This window comes from Cervus elaphus, chromosome 24 (genome assembly GCF_910594005.1).
Source record: "Cervus elaphus chromosome 24, mCerEla1.1, whole genome shotgun sequence".
In the NCBI taxonomy this organism is placed as follows: domain Eukaryota; kingdom Metazoa; phylum Chordata; class Mammalia; order Artiodactyla; family Cervidae; genus Cervus; species Cervus elaphus.
Window position 1 is genome coordinate 40,768,420 of NC_057838.1, and position 19,690 is coordinate 40,788,109.

The following is a 19,690-nucleotide window of genomic DNA, read 5'->3' on the forward strand; positions in this document are numbered from 1 at the left end:
TGGGGCAGAGGAGACAAGGAAAAGAAATGGAGGGTGAGGTTAGAGATGGTATTACAGGGAGAGAAGGCAGGAGGCACAGGCTGGGGCTGGGGGATGAACCAGAATTAAAACTCGGTTTTTTTTTGTTTGTTTTTTTTTATTAGTTGGAGGCTAATTACTTCACAACATTTCAGTGGCTTTTGTCATACATTGATATGAATCAGCCATAGATTCACACGTATTCCCCATCCCGATCCCCCCTCCCACCTCCCTCTCCACCCGATTCCTCTGGGTCTTCCCAGTGCACCAGGCCCGAGCACTTGTCTCATGCATCCCACCTGGGCTGGTGATCTGTTTCACCATAGATAATATACATGCTGTTCTTTTGAAACATCCCACCCTCACCTTCTCCCACAGTGTTCAAAAGTCTGTTCTGTATTTCTGTGTCTCTTTTTCTGTTTTGCATATAGGGTTATCGTTACCATCTTTCTAAATTCCATATATATATGTTAGTATGCTGTAATGTTCTTTATCTTTCTGGCTTACTTCACTCTCTATAATGGGCTCCAGTTTCATCTACCTCATTAGAACTGGTTCAAATGAATTCTTTTTAACGGCTGAGTAACATTCCATGGTATATATGTACCACAGCTTCCTTATCCATTCGTCTGCTGGTGGGCATCTAGGTTGCTTCCATGTCCTGGCTATTATAAACAGTGCTGCGATGAACATTGGGGTGCACGTGTCTCTTTCAGATCTGGTTTCCTCAGTGTGTATGACCAGAAGTGGGATTGCTGGGTCATATTGCAGTTCTATTTCCAGTTTTTTAAGAAATCTCCACACTGTAAAACTCGGTTTTGACTAACCAGCAGGGCGTCTTCTTGAGCCTGACTTCTGACCTGTTACAAATAATGCAGGTTGCTCCCTCCTGAAAAGCAGAAGTCCAAGAGACTCCAACAGCCAGATCCCACAGCTCTGCCCTGTGCGTCCACTCACAGGGCTGTTGTTTGGTATCTGCCTTCGTTTGTGCTGATCTCCCCTGGGGTCCCAGCTTCTAATGGGCCTGCCCTTGGTCGGTTGGCATCTGCAAGGTTGCACTCCCCTCTTTGGCATCGCTCCTTGCCTCTTCACTCCCGTCTCCCATCGATCACACCACGCTCACCAGCCTCTCCTAGGAGGGACTGGCTACAGTCTTTGATCCCCTCAGTCACTGGGTGAAGCCCTAGTCAGGTAAAGCCCTGCATGTATCCTCTTGGCTCTCACCATACCCATGTACATGACTGCCTTCCTACTCCAGCATCTGAGACTCTGCCAGGGAGCTTTCTTTGGCCAGGAGCGTTCTTGAGGGCAGAGGGCAGGCAGGCCAGAATGCTGAGAGATCAACCCCTCCCAGAAGCAGGACCAGTGCCAGATAGGAGTTGGTAGGCAGATACTCCAGCTTCCTGCTCCTGGGGGTGGTAAACTAAATCAGACTGTCACATCCCTAGTTTAGGCCTCTGTTGTGTCTCACTTGGATTGTATCTTGCCTTCCATCCACTCTGTATCAGAAAGAAGCTTCCTAAAATGCAAACCTAATCATTTCCCTCCTCTGCTCCCCAGTGCTCTTGAGCAAAGTCCAAACCCCTTATGTGGATGACAGCCCCTGCCTATCCCTGTCTCCAGTCTGGACCTTGACCTGTGCTAGTCCCATCTCCTAGAATCTTCAGCCCCTTTTTCCTTTCCCAATACCTTGGCCCAGCCTGTGGTGGCTCACAGTTCTAGGTCTCAGCTCCCCTAGGAAGGCCTCCAGCCCCCAGTCAGCGCTGTAGGCACAGCACTCTGCTCTCGGTCTCCTCACCCTGGGCTTTAGCTGTACGGCCTGCCCTTCCCTCCAGAGAGCCATGTGCAGCTATGACTGTGTCCTAGAAATGACCGGGGGCCCTTACTGTGCAGACCTGCCCCCTACCCCACATCAAAGTAAAGCAGAGTCTCTGGGGTTGGGGTGGAAAACCACATTCAATGGCATGAAGTCCTTGAAGGTAGGGCCTAGGTCTTACTTATTTCATCTCCAGTCCCTGGCACATACTAGGAGGCCCCTGGTAAATGTCGGCTGTGAATACAAATGACAACTGCAGACAGGCTGTCCCTAAGTGCCAGGCACTGGTTTTTTTTTTTTTTTAATTTTATTTTTAATTGGAGGTTAATTACCACTGTCCATGGGGTTGCAAAGAGTTGGACACGGCTGAGCGACTAAGCACAGCACAGCACTTTACTATATTGTGATGATTTCTGCCATACATCAGCATGAATCAGTCATAGATATACATATGTCCCCTCCCTCTTGAACCTCCCTTCCACCCCCTTCCCTATCCCACCCCTCTAGGTTGTCCCAGAGCATCAGCTTTGGGTTCCCAGCCACTGTTCTAAGAGACTGAATGAACACATGAGTGAATGAATGTGTGAGCGAATGAATGAATGAATGAATGAGGAAAAGGCCCACCCACGTGCCTCTGGGAACTGGAGACTCCAAAGAAATGCCTGTCACAAGACGTCTAATTGTCTAGTGGGCAGCAAACAGCCTGTTGCCAGAGCAGAGATTAAGCAGTCATCTAGCCCTGGGGCACGACTGACCATGGTGGTCACTGCTAGCTGCCAAGTCACCAGTAAGTCGCCTCAGGGAGCAGCCACAGAGCTGGGAACCTGGAGCAGTTGCAAGAGTGGGGGCTGGGGAGTGGGACAGGGGAAGGAACCACCAAGTTAGAAATGAGTTTTGGGGGGTGGGGATCTTTAAAGTGCATTGTTTCTGGAGTTGCAGCGGAGAGTTGGACGTGGCCCCAGAGCTGTGTTCTGGAAGTGGGGTAATTGGGGTTGCAGGGCTGGCTATGTAGCTCTCTTTGCCATGAAACTGTGCTGGGGAGTATACCAGAGAGGACAAAAATCCTCTCCCAGCTTCGCTGGCAAGAATGAAAATATATGGTTTAATAAAAACGGCTGATTCAATTTCAAATAAGTGGCTCATACCCACCTCTGAGTAGCTGCTGTTAAAAATCCAGGCTCTGGCCCTGTTTTAAATGAAGCCTGAGGTGGAAAAAAATTTAAAAAGGCCTATTTGGATTGTGGGGGAGGTCATGGAGCTTGGGTGAAACCTGTTTCAATGTGAGTTTGGAAAATGGAGTCAAAGCAAGGACTTCATGTTGCTTGATGATTTTTTCCCTGCGCAGAGCTGGCTCTAAATGGCATTAGCTATAATGAGGTGGCCCCCTGCGTTGCCGGATGGGGGATGTGGTGGGGAAGTGATTACAGAGCAGGAGTCCCTGCAGGACTGGCTGCCGTCCTGGGAGCCGGACTCTGGGGCTCTGGAGGGCTTTGTTGGGGCTCCCCGCCTCCCTTTGTTCATCTCCATGGCCAGAATGAGCCTGAGGCAGAGCAGCGTGGCATTCTGAGCTCCCCCAGCCCCAGCTGCCAGTTCCCCGGTTATCTGAATTGAAGAGGTCAGAGGTTAAGTGAGAGATCAGAGTCCTCGGGTCAGGGAAAGAAAAACAAATCCCCAGGGCCTTTGGCTGCGCTCTTGAAGCGTGTAGGCCGTGCCCTCTGGTACAGATGGGGGAATATTTTATACATGACCCTGTCCTTTTCTGTTACCATGTAAATTGATTGATTTTTTTTCTTTAATCGAGTTAGGGGAATTTCATGGAGGGGAAAAAGGATTGGATGGGCATTTGGATTTTGTTGGAGGCCAGGGAGTAGCAACTCCAGCTCTGGCTTCCGCTTCACACAGAGAAGCCAGCAAGGACCGCGGGCCTCAGTTTCCCTGTCTTCACGTGACAAAATCCCAGAGAGGATGCTGTGACAAGGGATCTGAGAAGCACAGGATCTTATAAGGAAACTGGGACATGGAACCTGTTCCCATGAAGGAAGGAGGCACATTTAAGAGCATGTTACTCTGTGGTTTTAACAAGTCTTTAAGGCTCATCAATCAGGAAGCCATTGTGGAGTCTCCTTTGGGTTCTTAGCCTGTGTGAAGAGCAGGAAGGGTTACTGAAGGGTAACACAAGATAATGCCTCTCAAGGGACATTTTAGATTGTTTCAGAGACAGAAAGACTCTTAGCACTGATCATTTCTGGCCCTGAAACCTCAGGCCAGACTCTGCAGGCCTTGATTTACCTGTCTGTAATATGGGAGTAATGGGCCTCATGCCTTTACCTCTTCAGGGCACCCCAATACCTGTGTTTCTTTACCAGGGGATTTTGGCTTCTCATGACCATCACTTTATCTGCCCTTGAAGTGGCCAGAAGTGCCCAGAAGTTAATGCTGCCCTCCCCTCCCCTCCCCCAACACAGATGCAAACATAGCTCTCAACCCATGTCTGATGGAATTGGTGAATAAATACTCCCAACTTCCTCCCCATTGGATACGGTGACTCTGAGGTGTGACTGTTCTACATCATTTCCCAGAATTTCCCCAGGGGATCCAGCTCCAGTTTCCTGTGGGTCTAACTCACTTGGTGCTGCTGCTGCTGCTGTCACTTCAGTCGTGTCCGACTCTGTGCGACCCCATAGACGGCAGCCCACCAGGCTCCTCCATCCCTGGGATTCTCCAGGCAAGAACACTGGAGTGGGCTGCCATTCCCTCCTCCAATGCATGAAAGTGAAAATGAAAGTGAAGTCGCTCAGTCATGTCCGACTCTTAGCGACCCCATGGACCGCAGCCTACCAGGCTCCTCCATTCATGGGATTTTCCAGGCAAGAGTACTGGAGTGGGGTGCCATTGCCTTCTCCTCACTTTGTAGCAGGTCTGCCTTTTATTGACTACCTTCCCCACCACTCTTCCTCTACTTCATTCAATTGCGGGATGAACTACTTGTACTGGAGTCCTGCTCAAGGTTGACTTCTAGGAGAACTAAGACAATGGGGGCAACGAGAAGAAGCAGGGTTTTCAGGGAACTATTGCATGATTGGGCAATGCTAAGCATATGGAAAACCTGGCGCAGAATGAGCCCTTGAATAAGTGATAACTAGTATCAGCAAGATTCTTAAAATTTATCTGAGAGAGAGGTACTTTACAGTAAGAGCAAGGCTCTTACTGGCCAAGTGGTTTAGATGCTCAAAGGAGGAAGTGGAGGATCCCAAAGCGGGGATGCTTGGATAGGGCCCCACAAAGAGAGTGAGATATGAAGTTGGGGGAGGGAGGTGATTGGTATAGGAGGCTATATCCATGGCCTTCAAAGAGTGCCTGCTTTCTGGAGAGTCCCTGGTATTTCTTTGTCACTGTTTCTCAAGCTCTCGATACACTGTGAAGCTCTGTCTTAGCACTTGACAAAGTTTTGGCAATTATTTGAATAATGTTCCTGTTTCTTGTCTGAATATAAGGCTCCAAAGGAGCAGAGGAGTCATGTCCAGTCAGCACTGTGTCCCCAGCACCTGGCACACAGCCTCACACCTTAGGTCTCTAATAAATGAACCAGCGAAGAAGTGAATGAATGACGAATGAAGATATGCTCAAAGCAAATGGTGGAGGGCCTTGAGTGCTGATTTAAGAGATTAGACTTTTATCCTAGCTGGGAGTCATTGAAGATCTTTGAGCTTAGAGATGACATGGCAGAAATAGTTTTTTAAGGAACTTTTCCTGGCACTTTCCTTGGCTGTAAAATGGAGTTTCAGTCTACTTACATTATTGGGTTTCTGTGAACTTAAGTGAGATAATACATCGGTGATGCTTAGGACAGTGCCTGGGACAGCAGCCCCTGAATGTTAGCTCCTCTTTTTAGTTCTTCTTCTTGCTAGTGTTTTACAAAAGGGAGATGGTAAATAGAGAAGAGCAGAAGGCTATAGCCTGAGGCCATGGTTAAGGGGTCAGGAATGCCCGGGATGGAGCAGTTGGAGGGAAGGTAGATACAGTGCATGCTGTCACGAGCTGCCCAGATCCCCAGCAGGGAAGGATTGATTCCCCCAGCTGCTGGGGATGCTGTCAAGTGGCTTCTGGCTGAAGAACACTGCTGCCTCCAAGCCTCCCCTCCTTCCAAGGGCATCCCTCATCCCGTGGCTGCTCTGCAGGGACCCTAAAGAGCTGGCCCTTCTGCTCTAGCTCAGGCTTCAGAATGCCATACCAGCTCCCCAGCTCCCAGGGGGCTGGCTGAGGATTTTGCTGAGACTGAATCAGAGCTCAGCTTCCCCCTCATTCTGCTCCTACTCCCCACTTCCATGGGTATTAATACAGAGAGCACCCCTAATCATCTGCATCTCAGAGTCAGCTTTGCAGGGAAGTCAGCTTGCAGCTATGGGAGAAGTAGTCAGGAGAATAGTGTCCTGCAGGCCCTGGAAAGAGAAAGATCCAGAAGGAGAAGATGGGCAGCAGGACCCAGTGCTGCCACGAGAGCAGGAGTGAGAATCTGAGAAAGGCTATTGGGTGTAGCAACTAGGAAGCCAGCAAGGATCCCAGAGCCATTATTTCAGTGAATGAGAGAGGCTGAGAAATTGAGGATGGAGTGGAATAAAACTGCGAGCACAGAAGAATCTAGAAGGTAGGCCAGGAAAGAAGGTGGGCCCTGAGAAACTAGCCTCTTTCTATTGTCTCATGTTCTGTTATATCCAATCAAGGAGTCCTATCAGAATCTCTCTCTGCCCACAGGCTCAAGAGACATCAAATATCTTTTTAACTGTGAAATTTAAAAACAGCGATTTGTTTTTGCGGCTTTGAGAATGCAAGCCTTGGGGACCTCATTTCCCCAGTAATGAAAAGGCTCTGTAATCCCGATTCTAGGCATTTTGTAAAATGAGAGTCTTGTGTCAGCCCAGCCATGGCTCTCCACTCTGCTCCTCCTCCACAAGCACTTTCATCTCCCTCTTTGGAACACGAGCCCTGTGCCTCTTCCCTTTTGGCCTCCCTTGACATTCATTTATTAATTCAACAAATATTTATTGACACCAGCAAAACTGCATCAAGTCACAGCAGCTCATTGGAATTCTTTCCCCCTCCTCTCCCACACCCACTCCCAGGCGGGGACAAAGAGCAGGGAGTAGATGCAGAGCCAGCCAGCTCACCCATCAGACAGGCCCTCCCCACTTCATTGTGGACCATTGCTGGTTTCTGCATACTGTTCTGTCCCCAACTTCCACCCACGTCTCTTAAAGATGCTTATGTAAAGGATAGCTCTTCCTCAGACTTCTGTGTGGGTTTTAAAAAAGTCCAGACCCTCACACACTCTACTGAGGGGCATGTAAAATGGTACAACCACTTTAAAAAGCAGTTTGGCAGCTTCTTTAAAAGATTAACATACCGTATGACCCTGCCATCCCACTCCTAGGTACAAATGTACCTCTGAGTCCACAGGAGACTGGTTCCAGTACCTGTGGATATTTAAAGCCATGGATGCTCAAGTCTTTTATATAAAATGACATAGTATTTGCATATAACCTACGCATACCCTCCCTTATACTTTAAATCATCTCTAGATTACTTGTAATACCTAATACAATGTAAATGATATAGAAATAGTTGCTCAGTTCAGTTCAGTTCAATTGCTCAGTCATGTCTGACTCTTTGCAACCCCATGAACTGCAGCACGCCAGGCTTCCCTGTCCATCACCAGCTCCCAGAACTTGCTCAAACTCATGTCCATTGAGTTGGTAATGCCATCCAGCCATCTCATCCTCTGTCATCCCCTTCTCCTCCTGCCTCCAATCTTTTCCAGCGTGCTGAGTCATGTCCAAATCTTTGTGACTCTATGGACTGTAACCTGCCAGGCTCCTCTCTCCATGGGATTCTCTAGGCAAGAATACTGGAGTGGGTTGCCGTGCCCTCCTCCAGGGGATCTTCCAGATCCAGGGGTAGAACCTACATCTCCTGCATTACAAGTGGATTCTTTACCACTGAGCCATTGGGGAAGCCCAAAATAGTTGCTGCCTTATAGCAAATTCAAGGTTTGCTTTTTAGAACTTTCTGGAATTTCTTTCCAAATATTTTCAACCTGCAGTTGGTTGAATCTGGGGTGTGAAACCCATGGCTATGGATGGTCAACTGTCTTTACCTACGAAAAACAAATGTGACCCACCGTCTTTCCTGGTCTACCTTCTGGATTCTTTGGCTCCTGCAGTTTTATTTCTCTCCATCCTGTGTGTCCATACAAAGACCATGACACAGATGTTCATAGCAGCTTTATTTCTAGCTTCACCAAGCTGGAAACAATCCAAAACTCCATCAACCAGTGAACCCATAAACCAAATATGCTACATACATACAATGGAATACTACTCAACAATTAAAAGGAATGAACTACTGGCAACAATATAAAATTCCACCATATGCCAACTAATCTAATCTACAGTGACAGAAAGCAGATCAGTGATTGCCTGAAGGGGGCATTGGGACAAGATAGAAAGAAAACAAAAGGGCACAGGGGAGCTTTTGGAGGGAACGGATAGATTTATTATCCTGATTATGGTTTTATTAATAGTTCCATGGGTAGATGAATATATCAAAACTCCTCGATATACAGTATGTTGTCTGACAATTATACCTCAATAAAGCTGTTCAAAAAGATTTTTTAAAAACTAAATTCCAGGAGAAGGAGGGCATCATGGGTTATTAGAGACCAAAATCTCTGTCTGGAAAAAAGCACTTTATCCCTGGGTTGACGCCAGCTTATGTGTCAGTCTCTTCTTCCTAGGATTTGATGGGCAGGTTTAGCAGTGGAATCACCCCTACCATTTTGGAACCAAGTGGATTCAGTTTCTGCTTGATACTATGTTCTGAAATAGCCAGGAAAGAATATTTAGGACACAATAGGTTTGAGGAACTGAACAAACAGTGGAAATGTGGATGATTTTAAAGGGAAAAGAGTGTCTTTCTCTATTGGTTAAATTCCTAGAGTTTGCTACATAGTCAACTAAATTGGGCTTATTTGTGTCTGTAACTCTTTTTCTTTAGCATTTTAAAGAATTTATTTACTGCCTTTGCAATAAATCCATATTTACATTGCTCTAAATAAATGCATGGCTTTCACTGTATTGACAAACCATGATTTATTTAGCATGGTTTATTAACCTTCTTGTTGGATGTTTAGGTTATTTCCAGTGTTTTACTGTTACACATCAGAGCAAACAATTTGGTCAAGAGCCGTTTGGCCTAAAGCAAATTGATTAAGCTGTCAGTGTGATTAGGATGTTGACTCCACTGATAATGAAAATGTTTCGTTCTTAGGTTTATACAAAAGGGAAATTTTTGTGTGCAAAGGGGAAATTTTGTTCGGAATGGTTTTGCAATTTGTTATGCGTCTTTCAGCAATAAAGTCAATTTTTTAATGGAAGATTTTTGTTTTTTACTTGTATACTTTTAAATGTCTTCATATTTGCCATTAATAATACTCTGTTTGGGATTGGATTAAGAAGGAAACAACCTATGCAGCCATCACCTAAAAAGATGGAAATGGCCTAAGTGTTATTCATTTCCTTCCTAGAACAGAACACTCAAAATTTATGACGTGTGTGCCAGTGATTGAAAAATTAATCTTAGTTCAATTTGCTAAATAAAAACTTTCAGGAATATGCAGTTAAATAAACAGAAAAAGAATCAGTCACTAAAAATAATCTGATTTTTTATTTTTAAGTACAAATAAAGTTCCTACTCTTATCCCAATCTAGAGTGAGAAGGGAAAAAAGTCATCTCTGAGATCCAGGAAATGGTCTGACAGTCCTGCTGGTCAGACACAATCTCACAGAACATCGGTATCAGACAAAGTCATTTTGCAGTCGGAGTCACGTTGCATCCCACGAAACACCAAACACCTCCCTCTCTCGGCTAACAGGAGTGAATGATGCTGCTCTATAGTTTTACTCTACCTTCTATAGAGTTAAGATGCTGTGATCCCCTATCATTGAACTACTGCTTTCTGCCAGCACCCAACCTAGCGTGAGCTTACTTCATGAGACCTTCCTCCACATTCCCCAGCCGGAGCCCGAATCTGATACTAGGTTCCGTCTAATTTCTATGGTGTGCACTCCCTGTCATTACAAGTCATAAACCCAGCTTATTTAATGGCAAGCATGTTCCTGGTAGTCTTTGGCTGAAAGCATTGGCAAGATTTCTTTTCTTTAATTCAGTGTTGCCTTTTATTTGTTTTCCTTCAATAGCAAAGCCATCTCTTTCCAGGCAAAACAGAAAAGCCAGACAAGCAGACCCACAATTATCTGCCCCCCCAACACACACAAAAGACAACTTTGTTAGTATATTAGACAACCTTTTCTAATTTCTGTACATGCATGTTATTATTTTTATCTTTGAACCTAGGACTCAATAAGTCTACTTTGTAACTGGATTTTTCAAAAACTTGTATCACAACAATGCAGATTACATTTTTGTGTTGACTTGGCTAGGCTGTGGTGCCCAGGTGTTTGGTCAAACACTAGTCTAGAAGCTTGCTATAAAGATACTGTGTGGCTGTGTTTCACATCTTCTAAGAATTGACTTTATTTTTTTTTATTAGTTGGAGGCTAATTACTTCACAACATTTCAGTGGGTTTTGTCATACATTGATATGAATCAGCCATAGATTTACACGTATTCCCCATCCCGATCCCCCCTCCCACCTCCCTCTCCACCCGATTCCTCTGGGTCTTCCCAGTGCACCAGGCCCGAGCACTTGTCTCATGCATCCCACCTGGGCTGGTGATCTGTTTCACTGTAGATAGTATACATGCTGTTCTTTTGAAATATCCCACCCTCACATTCTCCCACAGAGTTCAAAAGTCTGTTCTGTATTTCTGTGTCTCTTTTTCTGTTTTGCATATAGGGTTATCGTTACCATCTTTCTAAATTCCATATATATGTGTTAGTATGCTGTAATGTTCTTTATCTTTCTGGCTTACTTCACTCTGTATAAGGGGCTCCAGTTTCATCCATCTCATTAGGACTGGTTCAAATGAATTCTTTTTAACAGCTGAGTAATATTCCATGGTGTATATGTACCACAGCTTCCTTATCCATTCATCTGCTGATGGGCATCTAGGTTGCTTCCATGTCCTGGCTATTATAAACAGTGCTGTGATGAACATTGGGGTGCACGTGTCTCTTTCAGATCTGGTTTCCTCAGTAAGAGTTGACTTTAAAGGAAGCTTCCCTTAATAACTTGGGTGGGCCTACATCAATTGAAGGCCTTAAGATAAAAAACCAAGATTTCTTGGAGAAGAAGAATTGTACTGTAACAGAAATCTTGCCTCAGTTTCAGCCTGGCAGCCTACCCTAAAGAATTCAGATTCAAGATAATAATATCAACTCCCATCTGAGTTTCTGGCTGTCAGCTCCTCCTAACAAATTGAAACTTAGCTGTCCCCACAAATCATGTGAACCCGTCTCTTAAAAATCTCTCTCTCTCTCTCCACCTCTGTCTCTCTCTGTGTCTTCTGGCTCTCTGGACAATCCTGCCTATCTTTTGATGTAAGCAGAGACATATCTCTCTTGGCAGTGACAGCGTGGAGTCCTAGCCACTGAACCACCAGGGAATTCCCAAGAAGTATCCATTTTATGCTTCTGCTGCCACCCAACCAACTATCTATTGATCAACATAAACCTTAGTTTCTGCTGCTGCTTCTTCTTAATAGCAACCCCAAAGGAATTTGAAATTTAAAACCAGGAAAAAAACCTCTACATTTCTGAAAAATATTTCAATATTTTGTGTCTAATAAAGATACAGAAAGGTCATACAGCTTCCCCATCAAGGATCACAATTACCCATGCCCATGACTGATAATGTTTTTTTCAAAACCACATTCTCATAGAGACCAAATCATTATTGCAACCAATGGATTTTCAGCCACATCAAATGAAGCCACTGTAAACAAGGCTGTGATAGGACATTCTTGTAATTAAATTTTTGCACACATCCTGAAAATATTTTCTTCAGCTGAATGCTCACGAGTGGAATTGCTGAGTCAAGCAGTATGCACTTCCAAAGCTTGAGATCTATAATTCTCCCCTTGGGATTTATTCCAAATTATGTGTTTATAAGACAAAGTTTTTGAGTACTTCCTGTATGCCAGACTCTATTAGGCCTGGGATACAGAGACACATAGCTGCATTCTTGGCTTCAAGGGGCTCCTGGGTGAGGCTCCCTTGCCTCTGTTCTTATCACAGTGACCCTACAGGAGGGAATAAACAAGTATTTGTCAAATGAACAGATGGACAAATGGATGGATGTGTATAGCAGTTAACTTCTGCTATGTAGCAAACCACCCTACTGTTGTAAAATGACAAACTTATTTTTCGTAATTCTGTGAATCAGTTGGGTGGTTCTCTGGACTGGCTCAGCTGGTCTCTGTGATCAGTGGGCGGCTCAGCTGGGGCTGCCTCATCTAGCAGGCTGGCCTCTCTCACATACCTGACTGTAGGCAGGCTAGTTGGTCCTGAAGGAACTTACCTGGGATGGTTCATCTCCATTTCATGTGCCCCCTCTTCCTCTGGTGGGTAAGCCCAAGCTTGTTCCCATGAAAGACTCAGGGTTCCAAAAAGCAGCAGGAGAAGGCAAGCAGCAGGGCACAATCGCTTTTCAAATCAAATCTCACAGCCAAGCCCAGAGTTAGCATAGAAGGATGTGAATACAGGGTGTGGATGAAGGGATGGGACTATGGCAGCTTTAAAGAAAAGCATTGCTTCTGATTCTGAACTCACAGTCTGTGTCCATTTACCTCAATGTGTGAGTTGGAAACTTGGTTCATAGTTTCTGAAATTATACTTTGGACCTTGAACTTTTTCACTAACATGTGGTTAGTGCTGCCTTCAAGGAAATAACCCAGTGTGTCTGATTCTGGAGGACACGGCTAAGAAAACCGTTTCTGGGGGAGACTGGATGTGGGCTTTGAATGCATGATCAGCACCCTGTGTTCTGACCTTTTTCTGAACAACTGTGGAGAATGGTAACACTGTTGCTGGGGCCACTGGTGACTTATTTGATCTCCCCTCACGAACGCAGATAAAGTTCAACCGTTACCTTGGTCTCCCACCATGCAGCCTCTTGGCTCCACAGACATCATTTTTCTACTTGCTCAGCACTTGGAAGGTGATTTCATGTGAAATTCTTTAACATCAGTTAAACACTGGCCTCAGGATGGCAATGTGAGAGATCATTCAGGGAGCAAAGGGATGCCTCTCATTAAAAAAAAAAAAAAAAAAAAAAAAAACCAACTTTGTGCAGATTTTCAAAGAACAGTTACCGAAATGATCCCTTCCCAACCACTTCTCGCCTGGAAATCGCTGCCTCTTCTTAAACACATGTGGCATGTTGGAAACAGGAGAAAAGAGTTGGTGGAAATCTCTTGCATTCTTTACTGGGGAGGGCAGAGAGGTTAATTTGGGAAATAGTTCTCTAATGGAAGCCAGATTGGGGGAAAGTGAGGAAACAAATTTAAAAGTCATGTCTCCAGTGTGGGTGAGAGAGACATGTCTTGATGGTGGGGGGCCCAGTGACATGGGGCTGTCTGGGTCAGTTAGGCGAACAGGATGATCTTAATAGCTGCAATTTATTCTTCCTTTTGGGGCTCAGGGCTCAGGAGACTGTTCGATGAGCTGTTTATTGTCTGATTTGTGTGATTCTGAGAAAGTTTTTTGATGACATCCTATGCAAAAACATTCCCTGTAAATGCCGATTCAACCAGGTTTATCTTCGAATTCTTCCTTTTCCTTTTCCGCACAACCCCTCGCAGCCCCACCCCACCACAACACACACATCACTTCTATCTCATCATCCCAGGAAGGGTATAAAACCAGTTCTTCTCAAATGATCTGGGGTAAAGGACCCAGCTTTGTGTTTTTTTATGTTGTATTCTGAAGATTTCTTTATTTTGTGATTCCTTATTTTAGTGGGTTATAAAGAACTTTAGAGATTTTAAGACCTTTAAGATTTTCATTGATTTCATTTTTTTCTAATTTTCATTTTATTGCAGTTGATTTACATTGCTGTGTTAGTTTCAGGTGTATGTATAGCAAAATGATTCAATTATACATATACAAGGATCAGTGTTTTAGATTTTTAACCCCCTGCAAACCAATACTTGCATGAAAGTGAAAGTCGCTCAGTTGTGTCTGACTCTTTACAACCCCATGGACTATACAGTCCATTGAATTCTCCAGGCCAGAATACTGGAGTGGTAGCCTTTCCTTCCAGAGGTTCTTCCCAACTCAGGGATAGAACCCAGGTCTCCCCCATTGCAGGTGGATTCCTTAGCAGCTGAACCACAAGGGAAGCCCAATGCTTGCATAAACACCATGAAAATAAATTAATAGAAAAAATACAATAGAAAACTATAAAAAATACATAAATAGAGCAAACAAACAAAATACAAGGCCAACATTTTTAGTAATAGGTCGAGCAGACATGAAAGTTCTCAGGTAAATTGTTATAAAGATTTCTAAACACCCTCAATTTCTATACTTAATTTGTAACCAATTGGTCACCAGTGGATGGTCCACACTCTTCCTGGCACTAATGAAGAACCCCATTTCAGCAGCGGTCTGAATGTCTTAACAAAGATCTATTCATTTATTTACCAGTATATCCTGTATGCATTAATCGAGCCTGCATTCCACCCCAGGAACTCTGTGAGACATTCCAGGAAAGCTAAGATGTGGTGCCAGGGCTCAGGTGGGCATAGAGGCAAGCATACCCTGCTGGTGAGGCAGGGCTGTGATGGGGCGGGCAGAGCTGGGTGGGAGGAAACACTCACCCCAGTGTCCAGGCTCAAGGCTGCCCCACTGGAGGAGGTGAGGTCCAGGCAGGCCTAGAAAGAGGAGGAAAAACTGATTCAGTGAAAAGAAGGTTTGGGATCCTACTGTATAGTGTTCCATGTTACGCGGCAGCCTGAATGGGAGGGGAGTGTAGAGGAGAATGGATTCTTGTATATCCATTGTGTATCCCTTTGCTGTTCAACTGAAACTATCACAACATTAACTTACTGGCTATACCTCAGTACAAAATAAAAAGTTAAAAAAAGAAATGATGATGATCTGGGACAGTGAAAGGGCCTGGAAGGAAGAAGTCCTTTCCAGGCAGAGAGAGCAACATTTGTGGATGTCTCCATATGCTCTCGACAGGTCAGGCAGAGGTTTGCTTGGGTGTCAGGGTGGAGCAAAAGGGAGATGAAGCTGGGAAGTGGAGTGTCATGGGGGCTTTGAGGCTGTGCCAGGGAGTGAGGGCTTTATCCTGAGAAGCACACGGCGCTCTGGAGGTCCCCAGAAGCAGATGTACATTGTAGGAGGCTCTCTAAGACTGCTGTGGAGAGGGGTTGGAGGACAGCAAGGCTGAGCTCAAAGGCCAGTTAGGGACTTTGCTGACATCCGGCTGGAGATGATAGGTCCTGGGCCAGCTTCACCGGGGGTGGCCAGGAGAGGAGATGCATGGCCTGTACAGACAAATGCAAGGCCTGTAGGACTCAGACAGACTGTATGCAAAAGAGAGAAAGGAGGAGCTTTGAGGAGGCCTTTGAACCCAGAATGAAGTTGAGCGGGGCTGCCCAGAGCTGGCCCAGGGAAGGGTGGGGCTGAGCCTTTCCCACCACCACCAGCCAGCACCATTCAGAAACCAGCACACCATGGCTTTCCTCCGGCTTCTTGTTACAAAGTGTTGGTTTCCCTCCTCATCCAAATTACAGGAAAGCAATAAAAGCTTGACCGAAAGAAAAGGATCCATTCCACACCACTCTGGGAAAAAAACAACTCAGAACAATAGGGTTGCAATTCTCAAAGCTACACCTCCTGCTTTTTTTTCCTCTTCCCTAAAAGAGCTGCCGCTTCCCGAATCCCAGAGTTTGATGTCTGTAGCTCGTGCCACACACTTCCCTCTTATCTTTGTCTCTGTGTCCTGATGGATGGACACTGTTACAGAAGACGGATGTGTTTGAGGCTGAAGTCACACAGTGTTCTGCCAGCGTCAGTTAAATGATGAATCTTGTACAAGGAAGTCGTTTGGTGTTTAGAAGGACTGGAACCAGCTTTGGTTGATGTCTCCACTTTCATGTGATCAGGGGCGACGTTTGGTTGCTGGGCAGAAGTGAAAGCCATGTGGTGTCTCTCAGTGGACCCTAGGTCTCCCTCCTCCCCCGGGGGGTCACTGGGCCCCTTACAGCTGCCACACCACCCAGAAGACCTGTGTCCCAAGGACGGGGGCAGAGTGCACCCTTCTACTGTAGCTGTTTCAGAAGCAAGTTCATTTCATAGAAGGCTATTCCTCTGGGTTGGTTCACAGGCAGGGTTAGCGTTCTGGGCGCAGTGGGGTGGTGGGAGGGGAGGAGGGAGGCTTCTCTAAGTACATGCAAATGATGGGGCCATTCAGTGTCTCCGCAGCTGGATTTCAATGCCTCATCACCCATCTGCAGCAATAGGCCTTTAATTAGACTTTTTCTTAAAAAAAAAAAAAAAAAAATCCATGATTTGTCAGAGGACCTACAAATCTTGTTTCATCTGTGTGTCCCCATGTCAAGAATTATGATTAGCACAAGGTATAAGCCTAGTAAAAGTTTGAGGATTCGCTGAATGAATGGCTGTAATTCCTCCAACTCTTGTTATTTTCTGTGTCCTGACTTTTGTTTCTTTCCTGACTTGTTTACACCTCCCTGTAGAAGCAAGGATTGTATCTGTCTTAATGCAAATGAATAAAACCCCAGCACCTAGCACGGGGCCTGGCTCCAGTGGACACTAGGTAGAAATTGGTTGGATGACTGAATGGATGGATGATGAAGGAGTCTGGAAAGCCAGGCTCACCATAGCTGGGCCTGGCTAACCGTTAAGCACTGGGGAGCCTTTGGCTGCTGCCATCGTCCCAGCCCACACCCGTGGGAGTTACCAGTGCTGCACTGGTGCAGAAATTCCCTGCCTCTCTTCTGGGATGTTCTACAGGACTCTAGAATTCCCCAGCGGGCTGAAACTCCCTTTACTGTGGGAGGCAAGTGGTTAGGAAACGTCCTCTCTATTGACATCCTCCCCTCCTCTCACTTCCCCACTGGTGTTTCCCAGGATCACTTCCACAAATAAATGACTTGCACTTAAACCTTTATCTCAGGATCTGCTTCTGGGGAAACCCAAATTAAGACAGATGGACAGCGTCTTGCCTCCCAGTGATGATTACTTCACTGGTTGAGATAGTGTACTTCCTCTACCAATGTTTTATTTAGAAAAATTTCTGACCAGTGGAAAATTGAAACAATGTATATGTCCTTTCAGCCAGTTTCACCAATTGATAGTGAGTTCCCATGGGTGCTTTCTCTCTTCTTTTCCCTCTTTCTCAGTACATATATTTTTATATACATATACACCTGCTGTATATTATATAGTTATACTTTTATTATATTTTATAATATGCTCAGGACAAAATATGTATATATTTAGACTCTTCAGTGGGAAACACAAGACAAACATGACTTTCTCTTGTAAAATTCTTGATATATTTTATGTAAATATCTATGTATGTTTGTTCATATTTATTTATTTATTTATTGTCTGAAGCATCTGAAAGTAAGTTGAAGAACTTGATGTAATTTCACCTGTAAATCCTTTAGCACATGCCAACAAGAACAAGGGGTATTCTCCTGCATAGCCAGATATTCCATGATCTCACGGAAGGAACTTAACACTGATACAATACTATGTAACATGCAGAGACTGTATTCAAGTTCCCCCAGTTTTCCCAAATCACCTCCTTTTAAAGCTGTGGCCCAACTGGCGAACCATGATTATACCCTACAGCGCCCACAATTCACTCTGTCACCTTGTAGCACACATCAAGTCTGAGAGGTGCTTCCCACTGTAACCTTGCTCATCTTTGTGCTCATCAGACAAATGCTTTCCTAGACACCATAAACCCCGTCTTCCATTAGCACTGGTTTAACATAAGGCCATTACTCTTCTGTGATCGTGGGGCAAGCTGCATCCTGCTCCATGCCACAAAGTCCCACTCTTCAGCTCCAGGTTGCATGGGACACTGCAGAAGCAGCGTCAGCAGTGCCAGGGGAAGATGAGACTCTCTGTTCCCCCAGTTCCTTTTCTACTGATACACTGCCCGGGAAAGGAGACTACAGGGTCTCTGTTTGCACAGTAGTGCACCACAGTCTTGTCAAAGAAAGGAGCATTTCTGTCATCCAGCTGTTTTCCCCAGAGGACTCTAAAGGACGGAACTGCTGCCACTACTTTCTTATGGAACCAGGACCCAGGGAGGAAGAAGAGCAGAAAGGAGCAGAAGGGTGCAGAGAGCTTGGCAGGACTGAAAGCAGAGGGCAGTGGGAGGTGGGGAATCCAGGGAGAGCAGAGTGCTGAGAGGTTCCCAGAGCCCAGTTTCCTGCCAAAGAATGACTTGCTGGGGAAAGTAAATAATGTTTTACTCTTTCTTTGACTTTATATGTACACATCTAAGACTTCTCGTATCGTTATAGCCTTTATGCAAAACCCCTCCCAGACTTAACGGGTATAACTGGGAGGATAAAGCAGAGACCCTTGGTGGTAGCCAAAATCAATGTGATGCCATGACCGGAAACTGACAGCCCACTTGTGAAGGGCTGGAGGTCAAGCACCCTCGCAGAAGTGTGTGGTTAAAAAATAACTGAGAGTTCGCATTGCAAGTCCCTGTCCTCCACAGGGAGAGATCCAGAGCAGAGATTTCAACAAAAGTCAGGAAAAAGTAAACATGGCCAGTGGGAGAAACTTGATAATTCTTGTCAACAGGAAATGTTTCCTTTTTGGTCTGTCAGACCCAGAAGCAGTCAGAAGCAGTGAGTGGAGCCCTAATTTTTCTTTTCCTGGGATGTAATAAAAATAGCCCTTCTTTGGGAGTAAAGAAATTGCTCCTTCTTTCTACCTTAGCACCACTATTTAGAGCAGCAGTCAGGACTGAGCGAGGATTTTGCAGGATGTGTTGTGGTTGTTGCCTCTTACAGGGAGATTTTCAACGTGTTGTCTTTCTCCCTGACAGGAAGGATTCATGTCTGGGACAGAGAGGAGAAGAGCTCCTGGGATTTGCAGAAGAAAGAGGCCTGGGGACAAACAGATGTCATCACTGGGGCCCCAGGAAGACCTTATCGGGCCTGTAGACTCTTCCTTTGGAGCCTTGGTCTTAGCAGTGTTGTTTTCTGGCCCTTGGCGGATGGCTACTCTACCTGGGAGTTACTTGCCTCTGAAGGCCAGTTCACCTTAAGATGGTCATTTCTTAAGTCTAGAGGAGTGAGAGAGCAGATAAGTTCTCAGTTTATGGGTGAATGAGGGCCAAGGTTATTGTGGAAGAGGCTGGATGAGCTCAGAGAGTCACAGCTGAAAGAGAATTCTCTCCAACAGAGGGAGAGGCACATTCACCACCTGAAGTCTGACACTGAGAAACCAAACAGCCCTCAGAAGACCTAGAAAGTACAAAGGACCAGGATGTGAGCAGAAAGGGAGTGAGTGGAAGAGAAGGAGACAGGGCTGGTCTAAAGGAACACGTGCCCAGGCATTAACTGGAGGATGCCCACATGTGTCATCACCACATTAAAGAGGGTCAATGTGCTTCTCAAGCACCAGTCTCCCACAAGTGCTTAAAATATCATCACTGCTGCCGAAAAAAAAAAAAAATATCATCACTGCTAACCAGAGCATGACCTCCTGGTCATGTGACCTTGAGCCAGTCACACTATCATTCTCTAAGATCTAGCTGTGGATCTACTGAGGCTTTGTATTAAGTTTGTGCTTCATCCTACCCCCATTCTCTGTGGCTTAAGAATTAGTAGA

The 19,690-nt window shown here is 45.4% G+C and overlaps 1 long non-coding RNA gene across 1 annotated transcript in view; it reads left to right on the top strand.

Moving 5' to 3' along the window:
* LOC122683100 overlaps positions 1-19,076 on the top strand; it is a 97,549-nt gene extending 78,473 nt beyond the window's left edge. Inside the window, exon 3 of the long non-coding RNA XR_006337621.1 lies at positions 18,903-19,076. This is a non-coding gene — a long non-coding RNA (uncharacterized LOC122683100). The remainder of the gene's footprint in view (positions 1-18,902) is intronic.
* Positions 19,077-19,690: the final 614 nt, after the last annotated feature.